The sequence below is a fragment of the Aulonocara stuartgranti genome (assembly GCF_965226115.1).
Source record: "Aulonocara stuartgranti genome assembly, chromosome: 8".
NCBI classification, from domain to species: domain Eukaryota; kingdom Metazoa; phylum Chordata; class Actinopteri; order Cichliformes; family Cichlidae; genus Aulonocara; species Aulonocara stuartgranti.
In genome coordinates, this window is record NC_138959.1 from 27,820,151 (window position 1) to 27,834,941 (window position 14,791).

The 14,791-nt window shown below is 39.9% G+C and overlaps 1 long non-coding RNA gene across 2 annotated transcripts in view; it reads left to right on the forward strand.

Moving 5' to 3' along the window:
* The window catches only part of LOC309713324, a 179,493-nt gene that overhangs the window by 189 nt on the left and 164,513 nt on the right, over window positions 1-14,791 (forward strand). The window contains exons 2-3 of one of the 2 annotated variants that reach the window (XR_014278566.1): window positions 402-459; window positions 3,352-3,371. This is a non-coding gene — a long non-coding RNA (uncharacterized lncRNA). Of the gene's footprint in view, window positions 1-401; window positions 460-3,351; window positions 3,372-14,791 lie in introns of those variants that run through there. The other variant, XR_014278565.1, reaches the window with a different exon arrangement.

The following is a 14,791-nucleotide window of genomic DNA, read 5'->3' on the forward strand; positions in this document are numbered from 1 at the left end:
GCCACTTAAAGAGCATTTAAGGACGTCTTTCGAGTGTCCAGTTGAATTAATTCTACTGGCTCTCATGGTCATTTGTTATTATAGACATATGTTTCATGTTCATCCAGCTATTTAGTAAATTCTATTTAGTAATATCCGTCAGCTATAAAATGTAATATAAATATAAAAATATCTAAATATCTCCTGCCCTTTATATTTTAATGATGTAAGTCTGTTATTGTGTTTCATTAGAATTCCTCACATATCAATGAGATACAGTACAGTACTGTACAGTACAATCCTACTGACGCAGCAGAGGGATAACGACGGCCATTCAACATCGTTACACGACATATTCGAGCTGCATGATGCAGACAAAGTGACTAAATCACCTTTTATGTGGTTTATTGTCTTCAAACCAGCAGACAAAGCTGATGGCAGAAGATGTCGGAGAAGAACTTCAGGCAGTGTACTGAAAAGGTATTTTTTTCTTGTTATCAAAAGACATTTGGAGTGGCAGCTTCTACAACTGGTTGCACTAAAGTAAAGCTTTACAATCTAAGAAATCACAGTGTTGATATTCAGCACAAAGAGAAAAGCTACTTGTTTGAATTTATTTACAATCATCCATCCATCCATCCATCTTCATCCGCTTTATCCGAGGCCGGGTCGCGGGGGCAGCAGCCTAAGCAAAGAGGCCCAGACCTCCCTCTCCCCAGCCACCTCCTCCAGCTTATCCGGGGGAACACCAAGGAGTTCCCAGGCCAGCAGAGAGATATAATCTCTCCAGCGTGTCCTGGGTCTGCCCCGGGGCCTCCTCCCGGTGGGACATGCCTGGAACACCTCACCCAGGAGGCGCTCAGGGGGCATCCTTGTCAGATGCCCGAACCACCTCAGCTGGCTCCTTTCGATGTGGAGCAGCAGCTGCTCTACTCTGAGCCCCTCCCGGATGGCCGAACCTCTCACCCTATCTCTAAGGGAGAGGCCAGCCACCCTTTGGAGGAAGCTCATTTCTGCCGCTTGTATCCGCGATCTCGTTCTTTCGGTCACTACCCACAGCTCGTGGCCATAGGTGAGGGTAGGGACGTAGATCGACCGGTAAATTGAGAGCTTCGCTTTTACACTCAGCTCCCTCTTCACCACGACGGACCGGTGCAGCGTCTGCATTACTGCAGCTGCAGCCCCAATCCGTCTGTCGATCTCCGGCTCCCTTCTCCCTCGCGAACAAGACCCCGAGATACTTGAACTCCTCCACTTGGGGCAGGAACTCATCCCTGACCCGGAGTGGGCACTCCACCCTTTTCCGGCTGAGAACCATAGCCTCAGATTTGGAGGTGCTGATTGTCATTCCCGCTGCTTCACACTCGGCTGCGAACCGAGCTGGAGGCCCTCACCCGATGAAGCCAACAGAACCACATCATCTGCAAAAATCAGAGATGAGATTCTGAGGCCACCAAAGCGAAAGCCCTCCGCCACTTGGCTGCGCCTAGAAATCCTGTCCATAAAAATTATGAACAGAACTGGAGACAAAGGGCAGCCCTGGCGGAGCCCATCACCCACCGGGAACGAGTCCGACTTATTGCCGGCAATGCGAACCAAGCTCTTGCAACGGTTGTATAGAGATCGAATGGCCCGTAGCAATGGGCCAGACACCCCATACTCCCGCAACACCTCCCACAGGACACCCCGAGGGACACGGTCGAATGCCTTCTCCAAGTCCACAAAACACATGTAGACTGGTTGGGCAAACTCCCATGCACCCTCAAGTATCCTCGAGAGGATAAAGAGCTGGTCCAGTGTTCCGCGACCAGGACGAAAACCACATTGTTCCTCCTGTATCCGAGGTTCGACTAGCGGACGAACTCTCCTTTCCAGCACCCTGGCATAGACTTTCCCAGGGAGGCTGAGGAGTGTGATCCCTCTGTAGTTGGAACACACCCTCCGGTCCCCTTTCTTAAAGATGGGGACCACCATCCCGGTCTGCCAGTCCACAGGTACTGCCCCTGATCTCCACGCAACATTGCAGAGGCGTGTCAACCAGGACAGCCCTACAACGTCCAGAGCCTTCAGGAACTCGGGGCGGACCTCATCAACACCAGGGGCTCTGCCACCAAGGAGTTGTTTAACTGCCTCAGTGACCTCGCCCTCGGAAATTGGCGGGTCATTCCCCTCATCCCCAGACTCTGCTTCTTCCTCGGAAGACGTTTCAGTGGGATTAAGGAGGTCCTCGAAGTATTCCTTCCACCGCCTGACAATTTTCTCAGTCGATGTCAGCAGCGCTCCGCCAGCACTATACACAGTGCAGGTAGAGCACCGCTTTCCCCTCCTGAGACGCCTGACGGTTTGCCAGAATCTCTTCGAGGCAGTCCGAAAGTCTTTTTCCATGGCCTCTCCGAACTCCTCCCACGCCCGAGTTTTTGCTTCAGCCACTGCCTGAGCCGCATTCCGCTCGGCCTGAAGATCTCGCGGACTGGGGCCTCTGCTAGACGTTCCCAGCACACCCTCACTACGCGTTTAGGTGCACCAGGTCTGTCCAGCGTCCTCCCCTGCCACCTGATATGATTTACAATCATAGTTTTTAAAAATTCTGACTGTAAACAGCTTTTACAGCTGTGATATTGTTTGACACTCGATATCAGGTGATCGGGTTTAATTTAAAGGTTTCTGTGTCCCAATGAGCCATTTACACTGACCAGTGTCAGTTTAATTGTAACACATTCATTATTTAGATTCAACAAAGAAATAACTGAATGTAAAAAATGGCAGCCCTCAGGCCAGGTTTATAGAGATATATGCATGCATTATGAAATTTATGTATCCCAGATAATTGTTATTCATCTAGTCATGGCATACCCACCCCTTCCTCCCCAGTTAACTGCAACCCAAAAGAACTAGTGGGGCTATTTACACACAACCAGTGTGGGGTAAAAAGAGCCACCAAAAAGCTGTCAGCCACAGATGTTCTAGAAGAATTAGAAACTCTACTTATGGAGAAACTTTCTAAGTCTAACAGGGGACAGGTACTCCTGCCCAAATAACATGATATAACCCCACGTACAGCCCAGCCATAAAATGAGCCAAGTCATTTAGTTAAAGACAGCATGGGACCAAATGCATGTAACCAGCCTGCACCAACCTGGCATTTCTTCCTCCTGAATTAAATTAATGAATGGATGAAAGTTAAATGACTACAAACCTAAAGCCACTAGTTCCCACACTGGAGCTCCCTGATACTGTGTGTTAACCGTATTTAGCTTGTATCAACAGTTGTAACAGGCTAAGCCACCTGATACACTGCATTGAATGATTGTTCCTGTCTTAATGATTTCAGCTGACTGGTTTCAGCTCAGATGTTCTGCTTTTTCCTTTCAGTAGATCAAAGCAGCTCGTGCTGCTTCTGCTTCCAATTTAATGGCAAGAAGAAGAAGAAGAAGGATAAGAATGCTTCAGCGAAGTGGCATTGATGGTCTCGGTGAACAGTCATGGTCACACACTGCATGTGGTTTTAAAAGCAACATGTCTGTTCACCACAACAATCGAGATGTGTAATATTAGTGCAGCTACGGTTTGTTCTTTGATCACTTAGACCAAAAAAGTGTTGTTTTCAGATTCTTTCTTTAAATCTATAAAGCACCTGCTCATTTTTTATTATAATCAGTTTCACATAAAACTTAGTTTTTCCTTTATGATCTTTTAATACTTACAGTACACTGTACATGTCTACATTAGAGACATTTCTGATACCTGTTTCTGTTGACTCAGAATTGTGAAATGTTGAGAAAAGGAGAAAAACAATGATTTCTAAGAAAATAAACCTTGATGGAAACATACAGAATGCGTTTCTGACGATTACATGCATTTGAATGGGGAACTCGCCCGAAACAAAGTATAGGTTTTCATTATGTGAATAACTTGGAAATCTTAGCTCAAACAGCTGGAAAACCTGTTTTCCCAGCACGGAGACCTTGAGTTCTATAATATAAGGCCATAAACATGTTTGTCTGAGTCTTCTATCAAAAGTTACAGCTATTTCTATGAAGTTGTACAAAAACGCTTTCTTTCGCCAAGACAGTGCGTTTCTCACTGTTACATGCATTTGAATGGGGAACTCGACCGAAACAAAGTATAGGTTTTCATTATGTGAATAACTTCGAAATCTTAGCTCAAACAGCTGCAAAACCTGTTTGCCCAGCACCGGAACCTTGAGTTCTATAAGATAAAGCCATAAACATGTGTATCCGAGTCTTCTATCAAAAGTTACAGCTATTCATATGAAGTTGTACAAAAACGCTTTCTTTCGCCAAGACAGTGCGTTTCTCACTGTTACATGCATTTGAATGGGGAACTCGACCGAAACAAAGTATAGGTTTTCATTATGTGAATAACTTGGAAATCTTAGCTCAAACAGCTGCAAAACCTGTTTTCCCAGCACGGGAACCTTGAGTTCTATAAGATAAAGCCATAAACACGTGTATCCGAGTCTTCTATCAAAAGTTACAGCTATTCATATGAAGTTGTACAAAAACGCTTTCTTTCGCCAAGACAGTGCGTTTCTCACTGTTACATGCATTTGAATGGGGAACTCGACCGAAACAAAGTATAGGTTTTCATTATGTGAATAACTTGGAAATCTTAGCTCAAACAGCTGCAAAACCTGTTTTCCCAGCACGGAGACCTTGAGTTCTATAATATAAGGCCATAAACATGTTTGTCTGAGTCTTCTATCAAAAGTTACAGCTATTTCTATGAAGTTGTACAAAAACGCTTTCTTTCGCCAATACAGTGCGTTTCTCACTGTTACATGCATTTGAATGGGGAACTCGACCGAAACAAAGTATAGGTTTTCATTATGTGAATAACTTGGAAATCTTAGCTCAAACAGCTGCGAAACCTGTTTTCCCAGCACGGGAACCTTGAGTTCTATAAGATAAAGCCATAAACATGTGTATCCGAGTCTTCTATCAAAAGTTACAGCTATTCATATGAAGTTGTACAAAAACGCTTTCTTTCGCCAAGACAGTGCGTTTCTCACTGTTACATGCATTTGAATGGGGAACTCGACCGAAACAAAGTATAGGTTTTCATTATGTGAATAACTTGGAAATCTTAGCTCAAACAGCTGCAAAACCTGTTTGCCCAGCACGGGAACCTTGAGTTCTATAAGATAAAGCCATAAACATGTGTATCCGAGTCTTCTATCAAAAGTTACAGCTATTCATATGAAGTTGTACAAAAACGCTTTCTTTCGCCAAGACAGTGCGTTTCTCACTGTTACATGCATTTGAATGGGGAACTCGACCGAAACAAAGTATAGGTTTTCATTATGTGAATAACTTGGAAATCTTAGCTCAAACAGCTGCAAAACCTGTTTTCCCAGCACGGGAACCTTGAGTTCTATAAGATAAAGCCATAAACATGTGTATCCGAGTCTTCTATCAAAAGTTACAGCTATTCATATGAAGTTGTACAAAAACGCTTTCTTTCGCCAAGACAGTGCGTTTCTCACTGTTACATGCATTTGAATGGGGAACTCGACCGAAACAAAGTATAGGTTTTCATTATGTGAATAACTTGGAAATCTTAGCTCAAACAGCTGCAAAACCTGTTTTCCCAGCACGGGAACCTTGAGTTCTATAAGATAAAGCCATAAACATGTGTATCCGAGTCTTCTATCAAAAGTTACAGCTATTCATATGAAGTTGTACAAAAACGCTTTCTTTCGCCAAGACAGTGCGTTTCTCACTGTTACATGCATTTGAATGGGGAACTCGACCGAAACAAAGTATAGGTTTTCATTATGTGAATAACTTGGAAATCTTAGCTCAAACAGCTAAGGTTCCTGTTTTCCCAGCACGGAGACCTTGAGTTCTATAATATAAGGCCATAAACATGTTTGTCTGAGTCTTCTATCAAAAGTTACAGCTATTTCTATGAAGTTGTACAAAAACGCTTTCTTTCGCCAATACAGTGCGTTTCTCACTGTTACATGCATTTGAATGGGGAACTCGACCGAAACAAAGTATAGGTTTTCATTATGTGAATAACTTGGAAATCTTAGCTCAAACAGCTGCGAAACCTGTTTTCCCAGCACGGGAACCTTGAGTTCTATAAGATAAAGCCATAAACATGTGTATCCGAGTCTTCTATCAAAAGTTACAGCTATTCATATGAAGTTGTACAAAAACGCTTTCTTTCGCCAAGACAGTGCGTTTCTCACTGTTACATGCATTTGAATGGGGAACTCGACCGAAACAAAGTATAGGTTTTCATTATGTGAATAACTTGGAAATCTTAGCTCAAACAGCTGCAAAACCTGTTTGCCCAGCACGGGAACCTTGAGTTCTATAAGATAAAGCCATAAACATGTGTATCCGAGTCTTCTATCAAAAGTTACAGCTATTCATATGAAGTTGTACAAAAACGCTTTCTTTCGCCAAGACAGTGCGTTTCTCACTGTTACATGCATTTGAATGGGGAACTCGACCGAAACAAAGTATAGGTTTTCATTATGTGAATAACTTGGAAATCTTAGCTCAAACAGCTGCAAAACCTGTTTTCCCAGCACGGGAACCTTGAGTTCTATAAGATAAAGCCATAAACATGTGTATCCGAGTCTTCTATCAAAAGTTACAGCTATTCATATGAAGTTGTACAAAAACGCTTTCTTTCGCCAAGACAGTGCGTTTCTCACTGTTATATGCATTTGAATGGGGAACTCGACCGAAACAAAGTATAGGTTTTCATTATGTGAATAACTTGGAAATCTTAACTCAAACAGCTGCAAAACCTGTTTTCCCAGCACGGGGACCTTCAGTTCTATAATATAAGCCATAAACATGTTTGTCTGAGTCTTCTATCAAAAGTTACAGCTATTTCTATGAAGTTGTACAAAAACGCTTTCTTTCGCCAAGACAGTGCGTTTCTCACTGTTACATGCATTTGAATGGGGAACTCGACCGAAACAAAGTATAGGTTTTCATTATGTGAATAACTTGGAAATCTTAGCTCAAACAGCTAAGGTTCCTGTTTTCCCAGCACGGGAACCTTGAGTTCTATAAGATAAAGCCATAAACATGTGTATCCGAGTCTTCTATCAAAAGTTACAGCTATTCATATGAAGTTGTACAAAAACGCTTTCTTTCGCCAAGACAGTGCGTTTCTCACTGTTACATGCATTTGAATGGGGAACTCGACCGAAACAAAGTATAGGTTTTCATTATGTGAATAACTTGGAAATCTTAGCTCAAACAGCTGCAAAACCTGTTTTCCCAGCACGGGAACCTTGAGTTCTATAAGATAAAGCCATAAACATGTGTATCCGAGTCTTCTATCAAAAGTTACAGCTATTCATATGAAGTTGTACAAAAACGCTTTCTTTCGCCAAGACAGTGCGTTTCTCACTGTTACATGCATTTGAATGGGGAACTCGACCGAAACAAAGTATAGGTTTTCATTATGTGAATAACTTGGAAATCTTAGCTCAAACAGCTAAGGTTCCTGTTTTCCCAGCACGGGAACCTTGAGTTCTATAAGATAAAGCCATAAACATGTGTATCCGAGTCTTCTATCAAAAGTTACAGCTATTCATATGAAGTTGTACAAAAACGCTTTCTTTCGCCAAGACAGTGCGTTTCTCACTGTTACATGCATTTGAATGGGGAACTCGACCGAAACAAAGTATAGGTTTTCATTATGTGAATAACTTGGAAATCTTAGCTCAAACAGCTGCAAAACCTGTTTTCCCAGCACGGGAACCTTGAGTTCTATAAGATAAAGCCATAAACATGTGTATCCGAGTCTTCTACCAAAAGTTACAGCTATTCATATGAAGTTGTACAAAAACGCTTTCTTTCGCCAAGACAGTGCGTTTCTCACTGTTACATGCATTTGAATGGGGAACTCGACCGAAACAAAGTATAGGTTTTCATTATGTGAATAACTTGGAAATCTTAGCTCAAACAGCTGCAAAACGTGTTTGCCCAGCACGGGAACCTTGAGTTCTATAAGATAAAGCCATAAACATGTGTATCCGAGTCTTCTATCAAAAGTTACAGCTATTCATATGAAGTTGTACAAAAACGCTTTCTTTCGCCAAGACAGTGCGTTTCTCACTGTTACATGCATTTGAATGGGGAACTCGACCGAAACAAAGTATAGGTTTTCATTATGTGAATAACTTGGAAATCTTAGCTCAAACAGCTGCAAAACCTGTTTTCCCAGCACGGGAACCTTGAGTTCTATAAGATAAAGCCATAAACATGTGTATCTGAGTCTTCTATCAAAAGTTACAGCTATTCATATGAAGTTGTACAAAAACGCTTTCTTTCGCCAAGACAGTGCGTTTCTCACTGTTACATGCATTTGAATGGGGAACTCGACCGAAACAAAGTATAGGTTTTCATTATGTGAATAACTTGGAAATCTTAACTCAAACAGCTGCAAAACCTGTTTTCCCAGCACGGGGACCTTCAGTTCTATAATATAAGCCATAAACATGTTTGTCTGAGTCTTCTATCAAAAGTTACAGCTATTTCTATGAAGTTGTACAAAAACGCTTTCTTTCGCCAAGACAGTGCGTTTCTCACTGTTACATGCATTTGAATGGGGAACTCGACCGAAACAAAGTATAGGTTTTCATTATGTGAATAACTTGGAAATCTTAGCTCAAACAGCTAAGGTTCCTGTTTTCCCAGCACGGGAACCTTGAGTTCTATAAGATAAAGCCATAAACATGTGTATCCGAGTCTTCTATCAAAAGTTACAGCTATTCATATGAAGTTGTACAAAAACGCTTTCTTTCGCCAAGACAGTGCGTTTCTCACTGTTACATGCATTTGAATGGGGAACTCGACCGAAACAAAGTATAGGTTTTCATTATGTGAATAACTTGGAAATCTTAGCTCAAACAGCTGCAAAACCTGTTTTCCCAGCACGGGAACCTTGAGTTCTATAAGATAAAGCCATAAACATGTGTATCCGAGTCTTCTATCAAAAGTTACAGCTATTCATATGAAGTTGTACAAAAACGCTTTCTTTCGCCAAGACAGTGCGTTTCTCACTGTTACATGCATTTGAATGGGGAACTCGACCGAAACAAAGTATAGGTTTTCATTATGTGAATAACTTGGAAATCTTAACTCAAACAGCTTCAAAACCTGTTTTCCCAGCACGGGGACCTTCAGTTCTATAATATAAGCCATAAACATGTTTGTCTGAGTCTTCTATCAAAAGTTACAGCTATTTCTATGAAGTTGTACAAAAACGCTTTCTTTCGCCAAGACAGTGCGTTTCTCACTGTTACATGCATTTGAATGGGGAACTCGACCGAAACAAAGTATAGGTTTTCATTATGTGAATAACTTGGAAATCTTAGCTCAAACAGCTAAGGTTCCTGTTTTCCCAGCACGGGAACCTTGAGTTCTATAAGATAAAGCCATAAACATGTGTATCCGAGTCTTCTATCAAAAGTTACAGCTATTCATATGAAGTTGTACAAAAACGCTTTCTTTCGCCAAGACAGTGCGTTTCTCACTGTTACATGCATTTGAATGGGGAACTCGACCGAAACAAAGTATAGGTTTTCATTATGTGAATAACTTGGAAATCTTAGCTCAAACAGCTGCAAAACCTGTTTTCCCAGCACGGGAACCTTGAGTTCTATAAGATAAAGCCATAAACATGTGTATCCGAGTCTTCTATCAAAAGTTACAGCTATTCATATGAAGTTGTACAAAAACGCTTTCTTTCGCCAAGACAGTGCGTTTCTCACTGTTACATGCATTTGAATGGGGAACTCGACCGAAACAAAGTATAGGTTTTCATTATGTGAATAACTTGGAAATCTTAGCTCAAACAGCTGCAAAACCTGTTTTCCCAGCACGGAGACCTTGAGTTCTATAATATAAGGCCATAAACATGTTTGTCTGAGTCTTCTATCAAAAGTTACAGCGATTTATATGAAGTTGTTCAAAAACGCTTTATTTCGCCAAGACAATGCGTTTCTCACTGTTACATGCATTTGAATGGGAAACTCGCCTGAAACAACGTATAGGTTTTCATTATGTGAATAATTTTAAAATCTTAGCTCAAACGGCTGCAAAACCTGTTTGCCCAGCACGGGGATATTGAGTTCTATAAGATAAAGCCATAAACATGTTTGTCTGAGTCTTCTATCAAAAGTTACAGCGATTTATATGAAGTTGTTCAAAAACGCTTTATTTCGCCAAGACAATGCGTTTCTCACTGTTACATGCATTTGAATGGGAAACTCGCCTGAAACAAAGTATAGGTTTTCATTATGTGAATAATTTTAAAATCTTAGCTCAAACGGCTGCAAAACCTGTTCTGTTTGCCCAGCACGGGGATATTGAGTTCTATAAGATAAAGCCATAAACATGTTTGTCTGAGTCTTCTATCAAAAGTTACAGCGCTTTATATGAAGTTGTTCAAAAACGCTTTATTTCGCCAAGACAATGCGTTTCTCACTGTTACATGCATTTGAATGGGAAACTCGCCTGAAACAAAGTATAGGTTTTCATTATGTGAATAATTTTAAAATCTTAGCTCAAACGGCTGCAAAACCTGTTTGCCCAAGCACGGGGATATTGAGTTCTATAAGATAAAGCCATAAACATGTTTGTCTGAGTCTTCTATCAAAAGTTACAGCGATTTATATGAAGTTGTTCAAAAACGCTTTATTTCGCCAAGACAATGCGTTTCTCACTGTTACATGCATTTGAATGGGAAACTCGCCTGAAACAAAGTATAGGTTTTCATTATGTGAATAATTTTAAAATCTTAGCTCAAACAGCTGCAAAACCTGTTTGCCCAGCACAGGGATATTGAGTTCTATAAGATAAAGCCATAAACATGTTTGTCTGAGTCTTCTATCAAAAGTTACAGCGATTTATATGAAGTTGTTCAAAAACGCTTTATTTCGCCAAGACAATGCGTTTCTCACTGTTACATGCATTTGAATGGGAAACTCGCCTGAAACAACGTATAGGTTTTCATTATGTGAATAATTTTAAAATCTTAGCTCAAACGGCTGCAAAACCTGTTTGCCCAGCACGGGGATATTGAGTTCTATAAGATAAAGCCATAAACATGTTTGTCTGAGTCTTCTATCAAAAGTTACAGCGATTTATATGAAGTTGTTCAAAAACGCTTTATTTCGCCAAGACAATGCGTTTCTCACTGTTACATGCATTTGAATGGGAAACTCGCCTGAAACAAAGTATAGGTTTTCATTATGTGAATAATTTTAAAATCTTAGCTCAAACGGCTGCAAAACCTGTTCTGTTTGCCCAGCACGGGGATATTGAGTTCTATAAGATAAAGCCATAAACATGTTTGTCTGAGTCTTCTATCAAAAGTTACAGCGCTTTATATGAAGTTGTTCAAAAACGCTTTATTTCGCCAAGACAATGCGTTTCTCACTGTTACATGCATTTGAATGGGAAACTCGCCTGAAACAAAGTATAGGTTTTCATTATGTGAATAATTTTAAAATCTTAGCTCAAACGGCTGCAAAACCTGTTTGCCCAAGCACGGGGATATTGAGTTCTATAAGATAAAGCCATAAACATGTTTGTCTGAGTCTTCTATCAAAAGTTACAGCGATTTATATGAAGTTGTTCAAAAACGCTTTATTTCGCCAAGACAATGCGTTTCTCACTGTTACATGCATTTGAATGGGAAACTCGCCTGAAACAAAGTATAGGTTTTCATTATGTGAATAATTTTAAAATCTTAGCTCAAACAGCTGCAAAACCTGTTTGCCCAGCACAGGGATATTGAGTTCTATAAGATAAAGCCATAAACATGTTTGTCTGAGTCTTCTATCAAAAGTTACAGCGATTTATATGAAGTTGTTCAAAAACGCTTTATTTCGCCAAGACAATGCGTTTCTCACTGTTACATGCATTTGAATGGGAAACTCGCCTGAAACAACGTATAGGTTTTCATTATGTGAATAATTTTAAAATCTTAGCTCAAACGGCTGCAAAACCTGTTTGCCCAGCACGGGGATATTGAGTTCTATAAGATAAAGCCATAAACATGTTTGTCTGAGTCTTCTATCAAAAGTTACAGCGATTTATATGAAGTTGTTCAAAAACGCTTTATTTCGCCAAGACAATGCGTTTCTCACTGTTACATGCATTTGAATGGGAAACTCGCCTGAAACAAAGTATAGGTTTTCATTATGTGAATAATTTTAAAATCTTAGCTCAAACGGCTGCAAAACCTGTTTGCCCAGCACAGGGATATTGAGTTCTATAAGATAAAGCCATAAACATGTTTGTCTGAGTCTTCTATCAAAAGTTACAGCGATTTATATGAAGTTGTTCAAAAACGCTTTATTTCGCCAAGACAATGCGTTTCTCACTGTTACATGCATTTGAATGGGAAACTCGCCTGAAACAAAGTATAGGTTTTCATTATGTGAATAATTTTAAAATCTTAGCTCAAACGGCTGCAAAACCTGTTTGCCCAGCACAGGGATATTGAGTTCTATAAGATAAAGCCATAAACATGTTTGTCTGAGTCTTCTATCAAAAGTTACAGCGATTTATATGAAGTTGTTCAAAAACGCTTTATTTCGCCAAGACAATGCGTTTCTCACTGTTACATGCATTTGAATGGGAAACTCGCCTGAAACAAAGTATAGGTTTTCATTATGTGAATAATTTTAAAATCTTAGCTCAAACGGCTGCAAAACCTGTTTGCCCAGCACAGGGATATTGAGTTCTATAAGATAAAGCCATAAACATGTTTGTCTGAGTCTTCTATCAAAAGTTACAGCGATTTATATGAAGTTGTTCAAAAACGCTTTATTTCGCCAAGACAATGCGTTTCTCACTGTTACATGCATTTGAATGGGAAACTCGCCTGAAACAACGTATAGGTTTTCATTATGTGAATAATTTTAAAATCTTAGCTCAAACGGCTGCAAAACCTGTTTGCCCAGCACGGGGATATTGAGTTCTATAAGATAAAGCCATAAACATGTTTGTCTGAGTCTTCTATCAAAAGTTACAGCGATTTATATGAAGTTGTTCAAAAACGCTTTATTTCGCCAAGACAATGCGTTTCTCACTGTTACATGCATTTGAATGGGAAACTCGCCTGAAACAAAGTATAGGTTTTCATTATGTGAATAATTTTAAAATCTTAGCTCAAACGGCTGCAAAACCTGTTTGCCCAGCACAGGGATATTGAGTTCTATAAGATAAAGCCATAAACATGTTTGTCTGAGTCTTCTATCTAAAGTTACAGCGATTTATATGAAGTTGTTCAAAAACGCTTTATTTCGCCAAGACAATGCGTTTCTCACTGTTACATGCATTTGAATGGGAAACTCGCCTGAAACAAAGTATAGGTTTTCATTATGTGAATAATTTTAAAATCTTAGCTCAAACGGCTGCAAAACCTGTTTGCCCAGCACGGGGATATTGAGTTCTATAAGATAAAGCCATAAACATGTTTGTCTGAGTCTTCTATCAAAAGTTACAGCGATTTATATGAAGTTGTTCAAAAACGCTTTATTTCGCCAAGACAATGCGTTTCTCACTGTTACATGCATTTGAATGGGAAACTCGCCTGAAACAACGTATAGGTTTTCATTATGTGAATAATTTTAAAATCTTAGCTCAAACGGCTGCAAAACCTGTTTGCCCAGCACGGGGATATTGAGTTCTATAAGATAAAGCCATAAACATGTTTGTCTGAGTCTTCTATCAAAAGTTACAGCGATTTATATGAAGTTGTTCAAAAACGCTTTATTTCGCCAAGACAATGCGTTTCTCACTGTTACATGCATTTGAATGGGAAACTCGCCTGAAACAAAGTATAGGTTTTCATTATGTGAATAATTTTAAAATCTTAGCTCAAACGGCTGCAAAACCTGTTCTGTTTGCCCAGCACGGGGATATTGAGTTCTATAAGATAAAGCCATAAACATGTTTGTCTGAGTCTTCTATCAAAAGTTACAGCGATTTATATGAAGTTGTTCAAAAACGCTTTATTTCGCCAAGACAATGCGTTTCTCACTGTTACATGCATTTGAATGGGAAACTCGCCTGAAACAACGTATAGGTTTTCATTATGTGAATAATTTTAAAATCTTAGCTCAAACGGCTGCAAAACCTGTTTGCCCAGCACGGGGATATTGAGTTCTATAAGATAAAGCCATAAACATGTTTGTCTGAGTCTTCTATCAAAAGTTACAGCGATTTATATGAAGTTGTTCAAAAACGCTTTATTTCGCCAAGACAATGCGTTTCTCACTGTTACATGCATTTGAATGGGAAACTCGCCTGAAACAACGTATAGGTTTTCATTATGTGAATAATTTTAAAATCTTAGCTCAAACGGCTGCAAAACCTGTTTGCCCAGCACGGGGATATTGAGTTCTATAAGATAAAGCCATAAACATGTTTGTCTGAGTCTTCTATCAAAAGTTACAGCGATTTATATGAAGTTGTTCAAAAACGCTTTATTTCGCCAAGACAATGCGTTTCTCACTGTTACATGCATTTGAATGGGAAACTCGCCTGAAACAAAGTATAGGTTTTCATTATGTGAATAATTTTAAAATCTTAGCTCAAACGGCTGCAAAACCTGTTCTGTTTGCCCAGCACGGGGATATTGAGTTCTATAAGATAAAGCCATAAACATGTTTGTCTGAGTCTTCTATCAAAAGTTACAGCGATTTATATGAAGTTGTTCAAAAACGCTTTATTTCGCCAAGACAATGCGTTTCTCACTGTTACATGCATTTGAATGGGAAACTCGCCTGAAACAACGTATA